The 23,397-nt window shown below is 37.5% G+C and overlaps 1 non-coding gene across 1 annotated transcript; it reads right to left on the bottom strand.

The window, feature by feature from the left end:
- Positions 1-19,342: 19,342 nt before the first annotated feature.
- On the bottom strand, positions 19,343-19,449 carry LOC114385546. The gene has a single exon (XR_003660915.1). It is a non-coding gene; the product is annotated as a small nucleolar RNA R71 (small nucleolar RNA).
- Positions 19,450-23,397: the final 3,948 nt, after the last annotated feature.

Below are 23,397 nucleotides of genomic sequence, written 5' to 3'. Positions count from 1 at the left end.
TTTTGATTTACCACTTTGATACTGTAGCTGGGGTTAGGGAACCCAACTGTGGGATGCATGGTTGTCCCTGTTGCATGTTGGTTTTCAAGAAAAATTGTATTTTCGACTAATGGGATGTGATATATTTGTTATTGATGAATGTTGTGTTAGACAAGTGGCCTCAGATATCTTAAGAAGGGGGGGTTGAATTAAGATATTCCAAACTTTTCTCCTAATTAAAAATCTATCTTACTTTTTACTTAAGTTATGAATTCCCTTAATGACAAACTTCTTAAATATTAATTCAAATGAAGCAACTTGAATATGAATATAAAGCAATAATAAATAAAGGAGATTAAGGGAAGAGAAAATGCAAACTCAGTTTTATACTGGTTCGGCCACACCCTTGTGCCTACGTCCAGTCCCCAAGCAACCCGCTTGAGAGTTCCACTAACTTGTAAATTCCTTTTACAAGTTCTAAACACACAAGGACAACCCTTCCTTTGTGTTTAGAGATTCTTTACAACAAGAGACTCACAGTCTCTTAATCCCTTAGAGAATGAGAAGAAGAAGAGGAACAAATCTATCTAGAAAGAGATGGATTTTACAGATTGAGCACTCAATTAATTCCTTAATGAATTGCAATCAAGTTGGCCAAGGAATTCTTAAGAGGATAAAATGAATTTGCTCTTTGAGAGGATAAACACTTTGTTGTTCTGAAAATCTCTGAGCAATTTCGTGTTTAAGTCACATATATATAGACCATTGGTGGTCATGAGTAAAGCCTTTGAAAAGTTGTGACTCTTGAAATTATTTTTCTGAAATTCCTGTCTGGTAATCGATTACAGTAATTGTGTAATCGATTACAGCTTTTAAAATTTGAATTAAAACGTTTACTAACTGCTGGTAATCGATTACCAAAATTGTGTAATCGATTACAGCTTTCAAAATTTCGAATTCAAATTTTTATAGCTGTTGTAAAACGTATTTGGCCACTGGTAATCGATTACATCCTCTGGTAATCGATTACCAGAGAGTAAAACCTTTGAAAAACACTTTTTATTTTAAATCACTTGGCCAAACCTTTGCTAATTCAATTAGGAATTCCCTTCCTAATATTCTAGTGATCATCTTGATGTTGTGACTTGTAATCTTGAAGTATTGTCTTGAATTTTAATCTTGAAAAGCCCATTTGCATCAATTGCAACACATCATCATGATCATCATCAAAACATCAAAGCCAATTGCAACTACAATCTCCCCCTTTTTGATGATGACAATACAATACCTGAAATCAAGATTCAAGCAAGCAACAAACAATTGTATATAGATAAAATGTGCATCCGTTTTCTCCCCCTATATTTCGGAATACATGATCACTTGATTTCTAAGTTTGTTAAGCTTTTTCTTAAGCTTTTGCTACAACCTTTTTCTCCCCCTTTGGCAACATCAAAAAGCCAAAGAACTCGGAAATCAACACAGTTATAACAATGGAGTAGCAAGATATAAGTATCAGAGTATTAAATACAATAAGCCAAACTCATAATCAATAAAATAATCAAACCAGAATTCAAATAACATAAAATGTCAACAACCACAAAATATCCAAGACTGAAATTTAAAAACACAAGATAAATAAGCAAAATACTTAGCATAATAATGTAAATTCTAAGAAACTAAAAACCAAAATACACGGCTTATAAAAGATAAATAAGCAGAATCTAAAATCTAAGAAGACGGAGGAGGTGGTGGAAGATCGAAACTCTGACGAATGTATCCGACATCCTCTTCAAGGTGTGTAAGACGAATGTCCATACCGGCAAAGCGTGAATCTAACGAGTCAAAGCGGTCACCAATATACGAACGAAGACCCCGTAATTCGGAGAGGACTTCATTCATGAGTGCGGAATCTTCACGTTGAGGAGGAGGTGAAGGAGTACGTTCATCTTGAGGAGGGAGTGCATCCTTCTTCAGCCATTGTCCATTCCGATCTTTACGATACCCAAAGGAGGTCACTGCTCCAGCACCAATTGCAAAGGAACGCTTGACTTGAACAAAGGGTTCATCATCAAGCGGAATTTGAAAATGACGCAAAAACAGAGTAATCAAGTGTGGATAAGGAAGAGGTGCATTGGCCCGTAATGCCTTATGCATTCGGTACCGAACCAAATGGGCCCAGTCGATCTGACGACCGGTTAGAAAAGCCCACATAAGAATCAAATCCTCCTCAGAGGCTTGTGCTAAATTTGAAGACCGAGGAAGCAAAATTCTAACAATGATATAATGCATGATGCGATTATCAAAAGTTAATGACCCGGCCAACAATCTACCGGTCATGTCAGCTTGATCATTGCAGACCATGCGACGAGCATCATGACTCGAATAATCGAATTTCCAGTCATCAACAATGGTGCCCTCAAAAGGTGCACCTTGACTGGGTAAATGAGTCAAAGAAAAGAAAAGTGATTGATCCATGACCATAGAAGTACCATGCACCTCAGACATAATAATACCATCCTGAATTTTCAAATTGCAGTAGAAGACCTTTACAAGTTCAGGATAATATGGCAATTTAAATGACATGAAATCAACAAGACCAGAATTTTGAAACACTTGATAGCAATCAAACGTTTCATCATTAAAGAACTCTATGTCTAGGTACTTAGGGTCTAAGATTATTCTAGAAGAAAACTGAGAAAGGTACCGTAGACGTTGATCATCGGATGAAAACAGTGTTGATGATCTTGGAGATGACAAAGAAGGAGGAATAGGTGCTGTGGGTGCTCCGGATGGGCCGTGACGGCGATGGGCAGCAGTGGTAGCGGTGGAAGATGATCCCTTTCTCTTCTTTGATGGCTCTGCCATTTGATGAAGTTTTTCTGGATTTTGATCGGTGGAAGTGAAAGAGGAGTGAAAAAGAGGAAGATTGGGCTTTACGGGACGTGATTTGGTGAAGAATCGAGTGAGAATCGAAGGTTTGAAGTTCTAGGTATGGAGGAAAACGCGGAGGAAGCTATGGCTGCGCACGAGTTCTGATTTCGTGAGTATTTATAGAAGATGACGCATTGTAATCGATTACAGGTATTGGTAATCGATTACAGACCCAATAAGCCTTCTGGTAATCGATTACAGGATGTTGTAATCGATTACAGGCTGCCTGTTCATGTGTAATCGATTACACTGGATGGTAATCGATTACCAGAGCCTATCCTAGGCTAGTTTCTAAGAGAATATCTATATTTATGCTCAAATACATCCTATATGACTAATTTTCACTACTAATACACTAAATTCAATCATTCAATTACTATATACACAAGAAATCATAAATTCTATCATAAAAACAAGAATTCAAACAAGATCAAACAAAATAATCTACAATCAAAAGGTAAAAAGTAAATCAATCAATCAATCAACCAATCAATCAACCAATCAATTCCTATTTTTCTAAATCTCTTACATCTAAGAGACCTAATTCTCTTCTAATAGAGAAAAACACTTCCTTGGGGAGAGGTTTAGTGAAAATATCAGCAAGTTGATTCTTAGTATCAACAAATTCTAATACACAATCTCCCTTTAAGACATGATCTCTAAGAAAGTGGTGTCTAATCTCTATATGTTTAGTTCTTGAATGTTGAACTGGGTTTTTGGATAAATTTATGGCACTAGTATTATCACACTTAATAGGTATGCGATCAAGAATGATGCCATAGTCAGATAATTGTTGCTTCATCCATAAAATTTGTGCACAACAACTACCGGCAGAGATATACTCCGCTTCAGCAGTAGATAAAGCAACACTGTTTTGTTTCTTACTATGCCATGAGATAAGAGCCGATCCAATAAATTGACAAGTTCCACTTGTACTTTTTCTATCAGTTTTAGATCCGGCAAAATCAGAATCAGAATATCCTATTAAGTTACATGTTGAATTCTTAGGATACCATAATCCTAAATTGATTGTTCCTAATAGATATCTCATGATTCTCTTTACTGCACTTAGATGTGATTGTTTGGGGTTGGATTGAAACCTAGCACACATGCATACACTAAACATAATATCAGGTCTACTAGCAGATAAATAAAGAAGAGATCCGATCATACCTCGATATTGTTTTATGTCTATAGACTGACCAGATTCATCTTTATCTAAGTAACAATTAGTGCTCATCGGTGTAGACATGTGTTTTGCACTATCCATCCCAAATCTTTTGATCAATTCCTTGCAGTATTTGGATTGATTGATGAATATAACTTCTTGAGTTTGCTTGATTTGTAATCCCAGAAAGTACTTTAGTTCTCTCATCATTGACATTTCAAATTCACTTTGCATATCAAGGGAAAACTCCTTGCACAATGAATCATTAGTGGATCCAAAAATTATATCATCAACATATATTTGAACCAACAAAATATCATTATGCCTTCTCTTTATGAATAATGTGGTATCCACTTTACCTCTGGAGAATTCTTTTTCAAGAAGAAAATTACTTAATCGTTCATACCATGCCCTAGGGGCTTGTTTCAAACCATAAAGAGCCTTTTGTAATTTATAAACATGGTTTGGTTTATCAGAAATTTCAAAACCAGGGGGTTGTTCAACATATACCTCTTCTTGAATTAAGCCATTTAAAAAGGCACTCTTAACATCCATTTGATAAAGTTTAAAGTTCATTATGGATGCATATGCCAAAAGCATTCTAATGGCTTCTAATCTTGCAACAGGAGCATATGTTTCTTCATAGTCTATCCCCTCTTCTTGATTATACCCTTTTGCTACTAATCTAGCTTTATTTCTAATAATTATCCCATGTTCATCTAATTTATTTCTAAAAACCCATTTTGTTCCAATGACAGGATAATTTTCAGGTTTTTCTACTAATTTCCATACATTGTTTCTTTCAAATTGGTTTAGTTCTTCTTGCATGGCAATGATCCAATTATCATCTACTATGGCTTCTTTTATATTTTTAGGTTCAATCATAGATACAAAAGCCATATTATTGCATAAATCTTTAAGAGAATGTCTAGTTGTTACCCCTTTTGAGATATCACCAATAATATTGTCGAGGGGATGATCTCTTGAAGTTTTCCATTCTCTTGGGAGTGCATCATTGGATTTGCCTTCTTCTGGAGGATCTTCATTGTTTCCTTTGTCATTTCCTTTAGAATCTTGTTCATGAATGTTCATATGTTCTAAAGAATCTGCAATGTCATCTAGCATATTCTTTGTTGACAATATAGCATTAGATTCATCAAAGGTAACATGAATGGATTCCTCTATATTCATAGTTCTCTTATTATATATTCTATATGCTTTGCTTTGTAAAGAATATCCAAGAAAAATGCCTTCATCAGATTTTGCATCGAATTTTCCTAGATTATCTTTACCATTATTAAGTACAAAGCACTTGCACCCAAAAACATGTAGATGAGAAATATTAGGTTTTCTACCGTTAAATAACTCATATGGGGTTTTCTTTAAAATAGGTCTTATCAAGGCTCTATTCATGATGTAACATGCAGTATTGACAGCTTCAGCCCAAAAATACTTTGGAAGAGAAGTATCATTTAATAAAGTTCTTGCAATTTCTTCCAATGACCTATTTTTCCTCTCAACAACTCCATTTTGTTGAGGAGTTCTTGGTGCAGAAAAATTATGTTCAATACCATGTTCATCACAAAATAATTCAAAATCTTTATTTTCAAATTCACCCCCATGATCACTTCTAATGGATGCAATCTTGAGATTTTTCTTGTTTTGTATGACTTTAGCAAGTTTCCTAAATGCATGGAATGAATCACTTTTATGTGTAATAAATAATGTCCAAGTATATCTAGAGAAATCATCAACTATAACTAAAGCATAGTAATTTCCTCCAAAACTCATGGTTCTAGATGGACCAAATAGATCCATATGCAATAACTGTAATGGTCGAGTGGTTGAAACAACATTTTTAGATTTGAATGAGACTCTTGTTTGTTTGCCCTTTTGACATGCATCGCATAATTTATCTTTTTCAAATTTCAATTTGGGCAAACCAACTACTAAATCTTTTGAAATTAATTTATTTAAGTGATCCATGTTTATGTGAGCAATTCTTTTATGCCATAACCATGGATCATCATCTTTACTAAGAAAGCAATGATTGTTTTCTTGTTTTATGCTTAAGTCTATCATGTAAACATTATTGACTCTATGTCCTACATGCTTTATATTAATGTCATGCTTATGTTCTATAAGACATTTCTGAGAATCAAATGATACTAGATAGCCTTTGTCACATAGTTGACTAACGCTAAGCAGGCTATGCTTAAGGCCTTCAACAAGTAGAACATTTTCAATGGAGTTTGAAGAATTTGTACCTATTTTACCCACTCCAAGAATTCTACCTTTGTTGTTGTCACCATATGTTACATGCCCGCTTTTCTTTGGAGATATGTGTGTAAAATTTGATGCATCTCCAGTCATATGTTTTGAGCATCCGCTATCTATGTACCACTTCTTTCTCAAAGATACCTGCATAATCAAGTTTTTGACTTAGGTACCCAAATTTTATTGGGTCCTTGCATGTTAGTATTAACTGAGGATCCTTTTGGGACCCATATCATTTTAATATTACTGTAATTTTTCTTGAAGTAGCAAGTTGATATGCCATGTCCTCTTCTTCCACAGTAAAAACAAGTGATAGAATTAGAATTACATTTTTGTGTGGAAGTGGAAAAGTTTTTATGAACCTTTTGTAGTTTTTCAGATTTATACCCTAGTCCATTTTTATTAGACACATATCTTTGTTTACTTAATATAACATCTAAATTATTTCTACTATATGAAAATTTTGCAAGTGAATTTTTTAACTCTTTAATTTCTTTTACATATTTATCACAACAACTACAAGAATCTGTTATTTTCTTGTCATTTATAGTGGAGATATTAACTTTTTCATTTGTTTTAGAGATTGAAACTTCATTTCTAAGAAGATCTAATTCTTTGTTTAATTTTGAAATTTCATTTTCTAAATTTGAAATTGTTTTCTTTGATGATGAAACTAATTTTGCAAGTTTAATTGATTCTTTATGTAAATCAGCAAATGCATCTTGCAATTCATCAAAAGAAATAGATAAGTTGTTTGAAGATGTTACCTCTTCATCACTTTCGTAACTTTTTGCCATAAGGCAAAGATTTATCTCTTCATTTTCAGAATCATCAGAGGATTCCAAGTCATTTTCATCCCATGTGATGTATGCTTTCTTTAGTTTCTTCTCACTATGATTTTTCTTTTCAGATTTTTCCATCTTTTTCTTGAAGATGGGACAATCAACCCTCAGATGTCCAGGTTGATTGCATTCAAAGCATTTTAGAGTAGAGGATGAATTTTCTGTCCTTCTCTTTGATTTAAAATTTGGTCGCCTCTGATTTCCTCTTACTTTAAGAAATTTGTTGAACCTTTTTACAAAGAAACTTAGATCATCATCATCATCTGCATCATTATCCTGATCACTTTCTTCTTGAATTGAGGATGATGCTTTAAGAGCAATTCCTTTCTTTTTCTTGTCATTTTCTTCATTTTGGTGCAATCTCAATAGTTCCATCTCGTGTTCCTGCAACTTACCAAATAAAGTGGCAAGAGACATGTTAGACAAATCTCTTGATTCAGAAATAGCCGTTACTTTGGGTTGCCATTCTCTACTTAAACATCTTAGCACCTTGTTTATAAGATCTTCATTTTGAAATTCTTTGCCTAAGGCTGCTAGATGATTTACTATATGTGTAAATCTCTTTTGCATACTCTGAATATTTTCATTTGTATTCATTCTAAATAATTCATACTCATGAGTTAGTGCATTTATCCTAGATCTTTTAACATCTGTAGTTCCTTCATGTGTTAATCGAAGAGTGTCCCACATTTCCTTAGCACTCTTGCAATTTGAAACTCTGAAATATTCATCCATTCCTAGGGCAGATGTTATTATGTTTTTGGCTTTTAGGTTGTATTGTACTCGTTTTCTATCCTCTTCAGACCATCTATCTCTAGGTTTTTCTATGGTTATGCTTTCACTTGATGAACTACCATCTATTGAAACTCTTTCTACTGTGGTGGGTATATAAGGCCCTATTTCAATGGCTTCCCAGATATTTAGATCTATTGCCTCGATAAAAATTTGCATTCGGGTTTTCCAGTAGTGGTAACCCTCTCCATTAAAGATTGGAGGTCTATTGATAGAATTCCCTTCTGGAAATAAGGAATTTGCTGAGGCCATCTTTTTCTTGAAGCTTCTAAACTTTGTACAAGAATGAAGCTCTGATACCACTTGTTAGACAAGTGGCCTCAGATATCTTAAGAAGGGGGGGGTTGAATTAAGATATTCCAAACTTTTCTCCTAATTAAAAATCTATCTTACTTTTTACTTAAGTTATGAATTCCCTTAATGACAAACTTCTTAAATATTAATTCAAATGAAGCAACTTGAATATGAATATAAAGCAATAATAAATAAAGGAGATTAAGGGAAGAGAAAATGCAAACTCAGTTTTATACTGGTTCGGCCACACCCTTGTGCCTACGTCCAGTCCCCAAGCAACCCGCTTGAGAGTTCCACTAACTTGTAAATTCCTTTTACAAGTTCTAAACACACAAGGACAACCCTTCCTTTGTGTTTAGAGATTCTTTACAACAAGAGACTCACAGTCTCTTAATCCCTTAGAGAATGAGAAGAAGAAGAGGAACAAATCTCTCTAGAAAGAGATGGATTTTACAGATTGAGCACTCAATTAATTCCTTAATGAATTGCAATCAAGTTGGCCAAGGAATTCTTAAGAGGATAAAATGAATTTGCTCTTTGAGAGGATAAACACTTTGTTGTTCTGAAAATCTCTGAGCAATTTCGTGTTTAAGTCACATATATATAGACCATTGGTGGTCATGAGTAAAGCCTTTGAAAAGTTGTGACTCTTGAAATTATTTTTCTGAAATTCCTGTCTGGTAATCGATTACAGTAATTGTGTAATCGATTACAGCTTTTAAAATTTGAATTAAAACGTTTACTAACTGCTGGTAATCGATTACCAAAATTGTGTAATCGATTACAGCTTTCAAAATTTCGAATTCAAATTTTTATAGCTGTTGTAAAACGTATTTGGCCACTGGTAATCGATTACATCCTCTGGTAATCGATTACCAGAGAGTAAAACCTTTGAAAAACACTTTTTATTTTAAATCACTTGGCCAAACCTTTGCTAATTCAATTAGGAATTCCCTTCCTAATATTCTAGTGATCATCTTGATGTTGTGACTTGTAATCTTGAAGTATTGTCTTGAATTTTAATCTTGAAAAGCCCATTTGCATCAATTGCAACACATCATCATGATCATCATCAAAACATCAAAGCCAATTGCAACTACATGTTGTTGTTGTTGTAACGATTGAAATTTTTAGGAAAAGTCTTAATTATGAAGGAGACTTTACCCAAAATTTCATATTTTTCTTCTATTTACTCCTTTATTAAATTTTAAATGGGCATACGAGTTTGTTATGTAAACCATAGTTCTTCTTTTTAATTTATAATTTTTCCCTAAAATACCAGTCTCATGATATTATGGATTGTTGTTGTTTTAGACTTATGTTATTTGAAGGCTTCGGAAGTGTGAATCTCGGGCATGAAATTTATATGTATGTATTTGTGGGATGTGATTACTGATGATGTTGTTATCGATGATAATGTTTATATGAGGTGATGTTGTTATTGATGATGATATTGATAAAGAATAAGGTTGTTATTGGTAATAATATTGATATGAAAATGTTGTTGTTATTGATGATAATGTGACATGAGGTGATGTTATTATTGATGATAATATTTAAATGAGATGATGTTGATGTTAGTATTGTCATTGATATGAGATGATGTTGATGATGATAATGTCATTGAGATGAGATGATGTTGATCTTGAAAATGACTTTGAGATGAGATGATGTTGCCTGTGCACAATAAGGTGACCTCGACACTTGCTGCTGAGGTTTTCGGACACGCTTAGGCTATTTCTTGATGAATGATAGCACATTGTATTTGAGAGTTAAGGTCAGGTGCATACATTATATTGAGCATGATTGATTGGAATTTTGGAAAAGTTGATGAATAGTTATTAAGTGTATGATGTATTGATTGATAATTGTGTATGAGCATGATACTTGTTATTGTTTCTCCTGCCAATTATGGTTATTTGAAAATTGTTTATTCCTTTTGTAATAAAGTTGATAAGTGCCAAATTTCAATTATTTTTGGGATTAAATTGTCAGCACTTATCTTTTGATTGTAATTGTTTTCTTATAAACTACCCTTAAATCAAGTTGTTTATATATATATATATATATATATATATATATATATATATATATATATATATATATATATATATATATATATATATATATTGCACATTTACTAATTTTGTTGTTTAAATATGAAAGATTCACCCATGATTTTGAAGGTTTTGATGGTTGTTTGTTGGATCCCAAACAAAGCCAAAAAGAAGAGAAAAATGGTCATTTCACAAAGATTTTTGACACCCAGCTCGCCCAAGCTAGCACCCAGCTCACATCGGCTAAAGATCTTGCAAATAACTCGCTTGAGCGAGTTGGTACCGTCAGCCCTAAGCAAGCAGCTCGCCTGGGCGGGTTTCCCATCCACTAAATGGCTTTTTCTATTAAATAGACATGCAGGGGAAGAGAAAAAAGAATCCAGCAGCCTGAAACCACAGAGAAAAACACAGAAAGAGAAGAAGAATTGGAAAAGTGGAGCCGAGGCGCTATAGAGTTGTGACCATGGATCACTTCCTTTGTCATTTCTCTTCTAGTCTTGTGCTTTGCACAATGATCGGTTAGCTTTTCTTAAGGATTTGATGTAATCTTTGTACCCTTATGTATCCATTTTGATATTATATATGTATTAATCTTTTCTACTAATTATTGGTAATTTCATTCTAGTTGTAATACTTAATTCTATTTGATCACTAGTGTCATGAAATTGGATTTTAAGTGAGACTCGAAAGTAATCTTAGAATTTGAACCGAATGATTCTACTCTTAACGTTGCGTTGCTAGGAATAGAGCATAAAGTTTTGATTGCAAAAAGCACGAGAATATAATTGTAATGATGGGATATTTACTGCATATGCGAGGGATCAATATTTAGTAAATATTCATAGGTTTCAAGTGCGAGGAATCGACTTGGGATAACTATGTTTGCATCAATAATGTTAGAAAATCATTTATACATGTTAATCTAATTAGGATACTAAGGGTATGAATGATGAAATCCAATCCTACGCTATCTTAAATTAATTCAAGCTGTTGTTATTATTTTTGTAATTTACGTATTTTCGACGCACTAAATTCTGTTATTTTTGTAAATCCGTTATTTTTTACTTTTCTTTTACTTTAAGTTGTCTTTAGTTAATCAAACCAAAACCAATGACATTCAATTAAATTTGTATCCGAATGAATTAAGTAAACTCAAGTTCATGTGGAGACAAACTCTTTTATAAATGTGAAACCTACAATGACAATTGGTACGCTTGCCAAAAGTCTCAACAAGTTTCTTGCATTGTTGCCGGGGACCTGAGTTATCCACTTAGTTCTTTTGGATTTAAACTTTCAGTTTGATAGGCTATTTTCCTTTGTAAATTTATTTTGATTTTGTATAAATTCCCTCTCTTATTTTTCTTATCTTTTGTCATACCCTAATTTCGTCCGGGGACAATTGTTTGTTGACATGCGGATTTTTGCTGGTCATGCTGAGCTGCTTAAAGGCAATTGCCGCGTGATTCGTAAGGTTTCGCAATGTTTCGAAAGGAAATAAGCCAAAAAACTCAAACTGGGTGTGAATTGATCAATTTAGGGGGTGTTCCTCAGCCCTGGGCCCATCTGGGCCTATCAGGAATCTTCTAGAGGAAGCAACAGCTCGCCTAGGCAAGCAAGGTTGCTTCTGGTTGAAGCCATTAGCTCGCATGGGCGAGCTCGCCGGCAACCTCCTCCCCTATTTTGGAAATAAAATGGCGGAGGAGGCTAAGGGGAAGGGGTTTAGCACCCTGGGTATTCAGATTTCACTTAAAATTAGTGAGGAGAAGAAGAAAGAAGGAGAAAATCGAAGCCGAGACGCTTCCATAACGCTTCTATGATGTTTCTATGATCAATTCCGTGAACATTCTTCGTCGTTCTTTGTTCATTCTTCGTCGTTCGTCGATCTTTAACCGGTTAGTTTTTGGTTTTGAATCTTTGAATCTTTGAATTCATTCTATGTGGAAGGGCTAGTGGACCTAGCTGTAATTGATGCTTTCCTTGGCTATCACCATAGCAAGGAAAGCCCAGTTGTCGCTATCTTGGTCGATCTCTATGACACGTTCGACCAAAGATGCAAAAAGAGGGGTGCTAGAATTGTTTGTTGTATGCCAGCTCTCTATGTGTGGCTCGTCTCACACCTTTTCCTCCAAGAAAGTAGGCCCACCTGTCCACTGCAAGGTCACCGCTTATGCACCGAGAAGGGAAAGGCAAAATGGGAGCAACACTTGGCTAGTGTGGTAGGGGCATCCATCAATTGGTTCCCCCGTTGGAAGGAAGGAAAAGTTGGAGCAAGGGGTTGTATTAATTATAATTCCGTCCTCGCCTTAAGACAACTTGGCTACCCCATGAGAGGAGCGCCATCGGAGGAAAGCATCACGCCTTTCATCACACGGGGTTTCAGGGACCCCAACACGAGGGTGCTTCAAGGAGTCCGCAAGGCATAGGATGTGGTGCAAAGGAAGGCAAAGAGCTTAGGGGAAGCAGTAATGGGATCATCGGCGGCTATCATAAGTGGCTGAGAGTCCGGACACAAGGGTTGGATTGGCTCCCAAAGCTAAGGGCTGTGAGAAAGGAAGAGGCTGAAGCTCTAGAAGAAAGTGAGGAGGTTCAAGCCCTAAAAGCAGAGCTTGAACAAGCCCGAGCAGTCAAATAGAAGTTCAAGTCAACGGCCATCAAAGTCTGAAAGGAGTATGATGAACTAAAGGACATCAATATCGCCACCGCCGAAGCCTTGGAACGAGAAACCAAGAAGGCCCAAAAAGAAGAACACGGCCAAAACAAGTTCTGAGGAGCTTTGTGGGGCAGCAACAATGAGCTTAAGCTCTGAAGAGATGAAAGGGATCAGTCGCAGGTTTAAGGCATGATCTTGAAAGATGAGTTAAAAGCTTGTCATAGGTAAAAAAGATGCTTGTCCTAGCAATTGAGCAAGACCGAAGGAAATATATGGGCCATGATCGACGAGTACAAAGAAAAGCTAGACCTAGCAGCACTCATGAGCAAAAGCTAGAGGAAGAGTACGCCAAGGTATCATTCTTGCAAGCGAAAAGGGAAGTAAGGGAAAGGGTGATCGATTCATTGCACAGAGAAGCAATGATGTTGATGGACAGATTCGCCTTAACTTTTAATGGGAGTCAAGATCTTCCCTGACTGCTAGCCAAGGCCAAGGCAATGGCAGATGTGTACTCAGCCCCCGAGGAAATTCATGGGCTCCTCAATTATTGCCAACACATGATTGATTTGATGGCCCACATAACTGGATCCGCTAAGGCAATTGTATCGTCGCCTTGATTTTGGCTAGATAAACCCATTTGTTCTCTAATAAAATGAGGTTCATTTAATAATGTTTTTACTTAAAAACTTTGTGTGAATCCAATGCTTCAACAACTTATCTTTACCATACATTCATGTTTAAATTTTTTGTCGCATTACTCACCGCATTTTGTTCCTTTAGGGAGTTACACTATAACTAAGAGCGCTCCAAAGCATCCCTATAGAACCCATTCTAAATCTAGAGCCATGGGTGAAGTAGATGAAGTGCAGGAACAGATAAAGGTCGACATGTCGGCCCTGAAAGATCAAATGGCTTCCATGATGGAAGCCATGCTAAGCATAAGGAGATTAATAAAAAGTAAAGCAGCCATGGCTGCTGCCGCCAGCACCGCCGTTGAGGCAGATCCGGTCCTTCCATCTGCAACAAATCAAGCACACCAACTCACCCCAGAAATGGTAGGATGAAGAGGAGACGCATTGGGGAATACCAGCGGCCCGCACCAGGGGTATAATAGGAATAATTACCCCTACAGCCTACCCCCGAATTTGACACCACCTACCATGCACGAGAACGTGAATCCTATAGTTCCTTTTATCCACGAAGGGTAGCCTTCCCAGTTTATAGGGGGCACCCACGAAGAGCCTCGGGAGCATGCCCAAGTGGACATCGACTCATACCCCATATTCACTATGAGGGACGGACACCCAATGCCTTGCCTAATACCATGAGAATCTCTCAGCCCTGCCCCATGCAACCACTTCACTTCTCCGTAGGGGGGCCGCCTTCGATAGTGGAGGGAAGGGAAAAGCTCGAACTCATCAAAGAGAGATTGAGGGCGGTTGAAGGGTTCGGTGACTACCCCTTTACCGATATGACCAACTTATGTTTGGTACCGAACGTCGTCATCCCACCCAAATTCAGGGTACTGGATTTTGATAGGTACAAGGAGACTACTTGTCCCAAAAACCAAGTAAAAATGTACTGTTGGAAGATGGGGACATACTCGAGAGATGAGAAATTGCTCATGCACTTCTTCCAAGATAGCTTGGCCGGAGCTCCAGTCATTTGGTACACCAACTTGGAAGCATCTTTGTTCGTGGCCGGCAAGTGTATCAGATTGCACAAGTAGTATAAAACAGTAAGAACCGAGTATCGAACTCTTGGGGAACTTGTGTTATCTAGCAAGCTATTTTGGTAAATAGGTTTCTGGTATAAAAAGATGATTGTGGTTATGAACAGGTATGTAAACTATCTATGCAAAAAGAAAGAAAATCACGCAAGAGAAATGTTGTGTAAAAACAAGTAGAGAACACGTTGGTCTTCCTAATAGGTTCCTGATACTAAAACGAATGTTCTCTATCTAACAATGCTCATGTATTCCTTTGTTGTCTCCTGGACTGCTAGACCCCGATTCCTCATGATAGCCTAGCCTAATCCTGATCAAGCCTCGCCTACAGATTCCTCTTGTAAGACTAAACTCAACCAGAACCGCATTATGACACACATACACAACTAAGTTCTTGTACCCCGATTCCTTATGAAAGTACAACAACTTAGCCCCGTACTATCAAGGACTTTAGAATCAAACCAGTTTCCACTGTTGAATGACCCTAACAAAGCATGCATCTACGTGATCAAGGTAAAGGCATATTGGAATGAAAAGCAGATAGCACAGAGAACACACAAAACATCATTACATAGATAGAAATATATTTACATCAGGTACCTACAGGGAAGATCCAATAGAGGATTTAACTTTCCATGGTCCAGAAACCTCCTTTACAACACAGAGAAGAACAAGACGAAAGATTGCAAAAATACAAGTGGTGAGGATGTCTCCTTCACCTCTAGGATCTCACAATCACTCACAAACTCATCTCAAGCTCTTAGAACGGCTTCCACTTCAAACTCTTGTAGATCTTCACACAACAAAGTCTCTCAAAACTCTCTAGAACTTGGACCTTTCTCTCTCTAGAACTTCCTAAACATGCAAAAGCTTCAAGCCAATGCTAGACTATTGTGCATGCAGAGGCTTCTCAAGAAAAAATGCCAAACTCTCCCTCAAAAAATTTGATTTCAAGCTTAAATTGGTGGGTTGGTCCATGCTCGCGCGCTTAGTGAAAATCTGAATCGCTTAGCGTGCATAAGTGGATTTTGGCTTAGCGTGCTTCTCTCGCTTAGCGGACGAGCTGAAGCGATGCGCTTGATGACCTGGAGCGGTGTGCTCAGTGAACCTGACAACTCATCTTCTTCTGGATTCTTCCTTGCACTTAGCCACTGAGTGTCGCGATTAGCAAATGCTCGCTAAGCTAGCAGATTGGCTTAGCGAGAAGGTGAAAACAACACTCTTTCCAATTTGCCTAATTAACCTGAAATTGAGAGAAATTGATTATTAAACACACAAAACAAAAGTATAAATTATCTATTACCTGTATTTAGCAAAAAGTAATTATAATATTACAAAACAACTATAAATTGGAGAAGTTTGATACAATTTACACAAGTTTTATACACAAAAGTTAGTCATTTTCATCGACTAACAATCTCGCATCCGCTCGTGGAAAGACTTGATTACTGCCTTCATAAGGCAATATCAATATAACACTAACATGGGTCCCGATAGGACCCAACTATAGAACATGAGCTAATGGGAACATGAATCATTCAAGGAGTACGCCCAAAGATGGAGGGATTTGGCGGCTCAGGTGGCACCCCCTATGGTGGAAAGGGAAATGATCACCATGATAGTAGACACTCTGCCAGTGTTCTACTATGAGAAGTTGGTAGGCTACATGCCCTTTAGCTTTGTGGATCTAGTATTCGTGGGTGAAAGGATAGAGGTAGGCTTAAAAAGGGGGAAACCCTACAGTAAAGAAGCTTTTGGAGTTTGCCCCGCCATCGAGGCCAATCCTAGCATGAATTCCAACACCGGGAGAAATCCTCTAGTAAAGAAGCTTTTGGAGTTTGCCCCAATTTTCATGTCATACGGAGACTTATTTCCATCCTTAATCACCAACCAGTTGGCATTAGTGACTCCTGGGAAGATTTACCAGTCTCCCGTCCCAAAGTGGAACAACCCCAACGCGACCTGCGCGTATCACGGGGTACTCTGAGGCATTCGATCGAGCAGTGCGTGGCCCTCAAGCCCAAAGTGCAAAGCTTGATTGACGCGGGATGGCTAACTTTCCAAGAAGATGGCCTAAATGTGAAGACAAACCCGCTCGCCAATCATGGAGGATTAATGTGCCATTATTTTCTCCTATTTCTTAAACCATTTTGTCACCAATTTAATTATTGATTAACTCTAATTGTCAAATTTATTATTCAGTTTTATCAATTGGGCCCACTTGACTAATTTGGTGTTTTAAATTCAATTTCAAGATAATTATAAGCAATTGGGCTGAGCCAGATTGGACTTGAAGAGAGCAGACAATTTTATTAGATTTCGTCTAATTTCATTTTATTCCGTTCAGTTTTTATTTCGTTTTAGGCCGAAATAATGTAATCAAGCCCAATGACTTTAAGTGACCATTATAAATAGCACAACCTTGGGATTCGTAAAAGGCTATGTTGATATATACTATTCTATTATTCAGGAGAGAATACCTAAGCTGAGTGCATGGAGTTTTAGGGTTTTATGTTTTTAGCTCTGTATTACTGTTCACGTGAATGCATTTTCCTTTTTCTGCTTTCAATTGCAATTTCGTTTTTGTTCCTTTTTCTGCCTTTAGCTTCATTTATGTTTTCTACCTTTAGCTTCATTTACATTTTCTGCCTTTAGCTTCATTTATGTTTTCTGCTTTTGATGAACTTATGGAAGGCTAAATTTCTAGTGTTGTTTCCCTCTGAGGGTGAAGCGTAACTCTCTTTGAGGTTCTGTTTTTAATGTTGCTCTCCTATCGGTTTTCCCTTCACCAATTAACCCACATGCATTCTGTTAATCTATACACGCTTCGTGTTCGATTAATTGCCTCTGTGCTTAAATTACGTTTGTGCTTAATGAACAAGGGGTTAATTGGTGTATGTGTTGCTTAATCACATAGTGACAACCCTAAGTTGCGCTTAGTAAATTAAATTAGGGTTGGATTAAGTGGTTAACTGCTAGGGGTGAAATCCTTATAACCTAGGATAAGAGAATGACTTTTGAATCAGACGAAACAACATATTTTTAATACTATTAATTTTGTATTCCAATCTACTTGTTCTTTAATTCACAAAACAAACACCCCCCAATTGTTACTATTATAACGAAGCATATTATGAACATTTGGTTAGTCATTGCTCGTTGAGAAACGACATAGGATCACTTCCTAGTTACTGCATTCAAATGTTTATTTGATTCGGGTATGGCCTCGATCAAATTTGGCGCCATTGCCGGGGAGCAGTGGTCAAAAAGTTCATAATAGCTAGTGATTCGTGTTTTATGTTTAGTTGTTTTACGTTTAATTCTTTTGTTTAGTGTGTTCGTGTTGTGTTAGTGCGTTGTTCTATTTTGCAATTTAGTAGTACCCCTTGTTCAGTGTTTCCCTTATTTCAGTTTTATGTTTTGCTGAGAATAATGCTTAGTGACGGAATTAGAGACTGATTCCATGTTACTGTTCACACAACATTACATTAGACTGAATTAGTGACTGCTGCTTACAATTTAATTGGTGATTTTTGTTTTGATAGTTACGGTTGTTATTTTTGGCTGATTTTTTGTGTGGTAGGTTCTTTTGACTCATATCTTGTGTGAAAAATACCAGGAACACTTGTTGTGGCTTGATTTGAGAGATTCAAAAAAATTTGAGAACTTGTGTTTAGCAAAACATGAAACGGCCATAGCTTTTGCTCCTGGTATCAGAATGACTATTATTATATATGTATTTGGGGTAGAAAAACATTTCCCATATTATAGCAACCCAGCAGAGCTCAATTGAGGTCTCTAACTAACCACAATCGCCTGTTTACTAGTTTTTTTTTCAAGTTTTATTGTTTTATTTTTCTAAACTTTCCTTAGGCAGTTTCCATAGTTAGACTTTGAATTTTTGTCTGAAAATTTTTGTGCTATCTTTTCATGATTTTAGGGTGTTGCTCACAAAATATCATCTCATTTGGATATTGTTTGATTATAGCTGTAGTTTTAACCCACCTTTTTTGCCCTGTCTGAGAAACACATGAACTGCTGCATATAGTGCATACTAGAGGCAACCCAGGTAACTTACAACCCTTTGATCCTGAAATAGATAGAACATTTCATAGATTAGTTAGGCATAGTGTTCATCTTGAGCATTCTGTTACTAGTGAGTCTGAGCATTCTGTTGTTGGTAGTTTTAAACATCCTGATTTTGAGCATTATAATTTTAAACACTCTGATTTTGAACATTCTGAAAATATGGTTCAACCTCCACCTCGTGATAGGACTCTAAGGGAAATGGCTGCACCTGATTTCACTTATGAAAGCTTGTGCATTCAATACCCTGATGAAGATGTCCCATATGTTCTTAAAACTGGACTGATACACTTGTTGCCCAAGTTTCATGGTCTTGTAGGTAAAGACCCTCATAAACATCTGAAAGAATTCCATATTGTCTGCTCCACCATGAAACCTCTAGATGTCCAAGAAGATCACATCTTTCTAAAGGCCTTTCCTTATTCTTTGGAGGGAGTGGCAAAAGATTAGTTGTATTACCTTGCTCCAAGGTCCATTACGAGCTGGGATGACCTAAAGAGAGTGTTCTTAGAGAAATTTTTCCTTGCTTCTAGGACCACTGCCATCAGAAAGGATATTTCAGGCATCAAGCAACTCAGTGGAGAAAGCCTATATGAATACTGGGAAAGATTCAAAAAATTATGCGCTAGCTGCCTTCATCACCAGATTTCTGAGCAACTTCTTCTCCAATATTTTTATGAAGGACTGAGTAACATGGAGAGAAGTATGATTAATGCAACCAATGGTGGAGCCCTTGGAGACATGACCCCTGCGAAAGCCAGGAATTTAATTGAGAAGATGATTTCCAACTCCCAGCAATTTAGTGCCAGAAATGACGCTATTGTCATTAGAGGAGTGCATGAAGTAGCCACGAATTCATCTTCATCAGTTGAAACTAAGAAGCTTGAAGGTAAACTAGATGCCTTGGTTAACCTGGTAGCCCAGCTGGCCTTGAATCAGAAATCTATACCTGTCGTAAGAGTTTGTGGTTTATGCTCCTCTCTCGACCACCATACACACCTTTGCCCTTTTATGCAACAATCTGGAGCAATTGAGCAGCCTGAAGCTTATGCTGCAAACATTTACAATAGACCTCCTCAACCTCAGCAGCAAAATCAACCACAGCAGAACAATTATGACCTCTCCAGCAACAGATACAATCCCGAATGGAGGAATCACCGAAATCTCAGATGGTCCAGCCCTCAACAACAACAACAGCCTGCTCCTTCTTTCCAAAATGTTGCTGGTCGAAGCAGGCCATACGTTCCTCCTCCAATGAAACAACAACAAATGCAACAGCAGCCACAGCCACGACCACTGCAGCAACAACAGCCATAACAACAGAGGCAACAATCAACTGAGGCCCCTTCTCAACCTTCCTTGGAAGAGTTAGTGAGGCAAATGACAATACAAAATATGCAATTTCAGCAAGAGACAAGAGCCTCCATTCAGAGTTTGAAAACTCAGATGGGGCAGATGGCCACTCAGTTGAACCAAGCTCAGTCCCAAAACTCTGACAAGCTGCCTTCTCAAGTTGTGCAGAATCCGAGAAACGTGAGTGCCATCACCTTAAGGTCCGTTGAGCAAACTGAAGTGCTTATCCCAGTAGCAGAACCTACACCTGAAAGAGAGAAGGAGATAGATGCACAAAAAAGACAGCCTCCTAACCATGCAGAACATTCTTCTAGCAATTCTGATGTACGACAACCTCTTATTCCTATTCCATTTCCACCTAGACCAATTCCTAACAAAAAGATGGAAGAGATAGATAAGGAGACCTTGGAGACTTTCAGGAAGGTAGAAGTGAATATACCTCTGCTGGATGCCCTCAAACAGATTCCAAGATATGCCAAGTTTTTAAAGGAGTTATGCACCCACAAGAGGAAGCTTAAAGGAAATGAAAGAATTAGCATGGGCGGAAACGTGTTCGCATTGATAGGTAAATTTGTTCCTCACATTCCTCATAAATGTAAAGACCCAGGTACTTTCTGTGTACCTTGCAGTATTGGGAATAGTAATTTTAGGAATGCCATGCAAGACTTAGGAGCATCAGTAAGTGTTATGCCTCTGTCTATTTTCAATTCTCTATCTCTTGGACCTTTGCAATCCACAAATGTGGTAATTCATTTGGCAAATAGAAGTGTTGCTTACCCTGCAGGTTTCATAGAAGATGTACTAGTGAAGGTCGGTGAACTTATTTTCCTTATTGATTTTTATGTTCTTGATATGGAAGAGGGATTCTCCCATGGTTCAGTTCCAATTATTTTAGGCAGGCTATTTATGAAAACAGCCCGAACCAAAATAGATGTTTATGCAGGCACATTGTCTATGGAATTTGGTGATATTGTTGTTCATTTTAACATTCTTGATGCCATGAAACATCCATCTGAAGATCATTATGTTTTCCATGCTTAGATAATTGACCAACTTGTTGATGAATATATGATTGATGTTCTTTCTATGCATGATAACAAACATCCATTTGAATCTGATCTACATAATTCTCATTTTTCATGCATTGAATCCGAGGTTAAATTGGATCCTAAATTTGATCTTTAGGCTGGCAGTAATGTTAAATTTGAGCGTGATTCTGATTTGTTGGGTGTTGTACCTTTTGAGGTTGATTTTGTAGAATCAGAATGCACCAACCCTGTTGCAGGAAATACACATGCTTCTTATTTGCTTTATGAGATGCAGGCTGAAGAACCTTCCTCTTCTCCTCCCACTGTTCAGCCATCAACCACACCAGAGCTTAATCCCTTACTAGAAAACCTCAAGTATGCTTATTTAGAAGACAACGAAAAATTTCCAGTAATCATCTCTGCTTCCCTTACTACTGAGCAAGAGGACAAGTTGCTGCTAGTGCTCAAGAAGCACAAGAAAGCCATTGGATGGACTTTAGATGACATTCCTGGTATTAGACCCTCTACATGCATGCATAGAATACTTTTAGAGGATGGAGTGAAGCCAGTAAGGCAACCACAGCGGCGACTCAACCCCATCATCCTAGACATGGTAAAAAAGGAAGTGACCAAGCTCTTACAAGCCATAATCATTTACCCCATTTCTGACATCCAGTGGGTGAGTCTAGTTCAAGTGGTTCCTAAGAAGACAGGCCTCACAGTAATAAAAAAATGAGAGGGATGAGCTTATTCCCACAAGAGTGCAGAACAACTGTAGAGTCTACATTGACTATAGGAGGCTGAACCAGGCAACTAGGAAAGATCATTTTCCCCTGCCATTCATTGATCAGATGCTTGAGCACTTGGCAGGTAAGTCCCATTATTGCTTCCTTGATGGTTTTTCTGGGTATTTGCAAATTCATATTGCTCTTGAGGATCAAGAAAAGACCATATTCACTTGTCCCTTTGGTACTTTTGCCTATAGGAAAATGCCATTTGGCCTATGCAATGCCCCTGGTACATTCCAGCGGTGTATGCTTAGCATTTTCAGTGATTTTCTAGAGAGTTGCATAGAGGTGTTTATGGATGATTTTACCGTTTATGGATCCTCTTTTGATGCTTGTTTGAATAGTCTAGACAGAGTTCTTAACAGATGCATTGAAACTAACCTTGTGGTGAATTTTGAAAAATGTCACTTCATGGTAGAACAAGGTATAGTTTTAGGGCATATCATTTCAAATAAAGGCATAGAGGTAGACCTTGCAAAAATAGTTGTTATTTCACAATTGCCTTACCCCTCTTATGTGCGAGAGGTTCGCTCTTTTCTTGGTCATGCAGGGTTTTATAGACGTTTTATTATGGATTTTAGCAAGGTGGCCCTTCCACTTTCCAATTTGCTGCAAAAGGAGGTGGAGTTCGATTTTGATGACAAGTGCGAAGAGGCCTTTGATCGCCTCAAGCGTGCGTTGACTACCACCCCTATCATTCAGGCACCAGATTGGACAGCCCCGTTTGAGCTGATGTGTGATGCGTCAAATTATGCATTGGGGGCTATCCTTGCCCAAAAGATTGACAAGCTGCCTCAGGTGATTTACTACGCTTCTAGAACTTTGGATGCTGCCCAAGCAAATTACACTACCACAGAAAAAGAGCTACTAGCGATAGTTTTTGCTCTTGAAAAATTTCGTTCATATTTGCTTGGTTCTCATGTCATTATTTATACTGACCATGCAGCTCTGAAGTACTTGTTGAAAAAGGCTGAATCAAAGCCTCGATTGATCAGGTGGATGCTTTGGCTCCAAGAGTTTGATTTAGAGATCCGTGATCGGAGCGGTGCACAGAACTTAGTAGCTGACCACCTGAGTAGGATCGAGCATGCGCTAGAGGACTCACCCATTCGGGATGATTTTCTGGATGACCATTTGTACATTCTGTATAATATTTCTGATTCCTTCCCCACTCCTTAGTTTGCTAATATTGTGAATTATTTGGTTGCTTATGTTTTTCCTCCTTCAGCATCTAAAGCTCAAACTGATAAGATTAAAAGCAATGTTAAGCATTACATTTGGGATGACCCGTATTTGTGGAAGATGTACAGTGACCAAGTTATTAGGAGATGCATTCCAGACCATGAGATCGACTCGGTCCTGAATTTTTGTCATTCTTCCGCACCAGGCGGCCATCTTGGTATACAGAGGACAGCTTGCAGGGTGC

This window comes from Glycine soja, chromosome 14 (assembly GCF_004193775.1).
Source record: "Glycine soja cultivar W05 chromosome 14, ASM419377v2, whole genome shotgun sequence".
NCBI classification, from domain to species: Eukaryota; Viridiplantae; Streptophyta; class Magnoliopsida; order Fabales; family Fabaceae; genus Glycine; species Glycine soja.
This window is presented reverse-complemented; position numbering and strand designations above follow the sequence as displayed.